This window comes from Buceros rhinoceros, unplaced genomic scaffold, assembly GCF_000710305.1.
Source record: "Buceros rhinoceros silvestris isolate BGI_N320 unplaced genomic scaffold, ASM71030v1 scaffold25893, whole genome shotgun sequence".
Classification (NCBI taxonomy): Eukaryota; Metazoa; Chordata; class Aves; order Bucerotiformes; family Bucerotidae; genus Buceros; species Buceros rhinoceros.
In genome coordinates, this window is record NW_010402273.1 from 18285 (window position 1) to 18681 (window position 397).

Below are 397 nucleotides of genomic sequence, written 5' to 3' on the forward strand. Positions count from 1 at the left end.
GACAACCTGGGGGAAACTGCTCCCGCGTGAGCGAGCAGGCAGTTGCCATGACCCGGTCCTGCCCAGACATCCCCCCACTGTGGGGCAGCCCCAGGGCAGCGCGGCACGGCACAGCACGGCGTGGTGCTCCCTCCCTGGGGTGTGCCGCCCCGCCTGGGTCTGCGCTGGCGTCGCCTCTTCTAACGCACCCGGCTGGAAACCATCGCGTCTCTGCTTTAACTACCTTTGGCACCATTTTATCATCACGCTGCTTTAACATCCCAAGCGCAAGGCACGCGGCTACGCGGCTGGAGCTCCAATTTAATTTTACTTCTCTTTCAATGTGCTTCAAAAGAGGGAATTGTGTTTCAGGGAACTGGAAGCGTGGGGACACCAGCGTGGCTGTATCGGCTGCAGG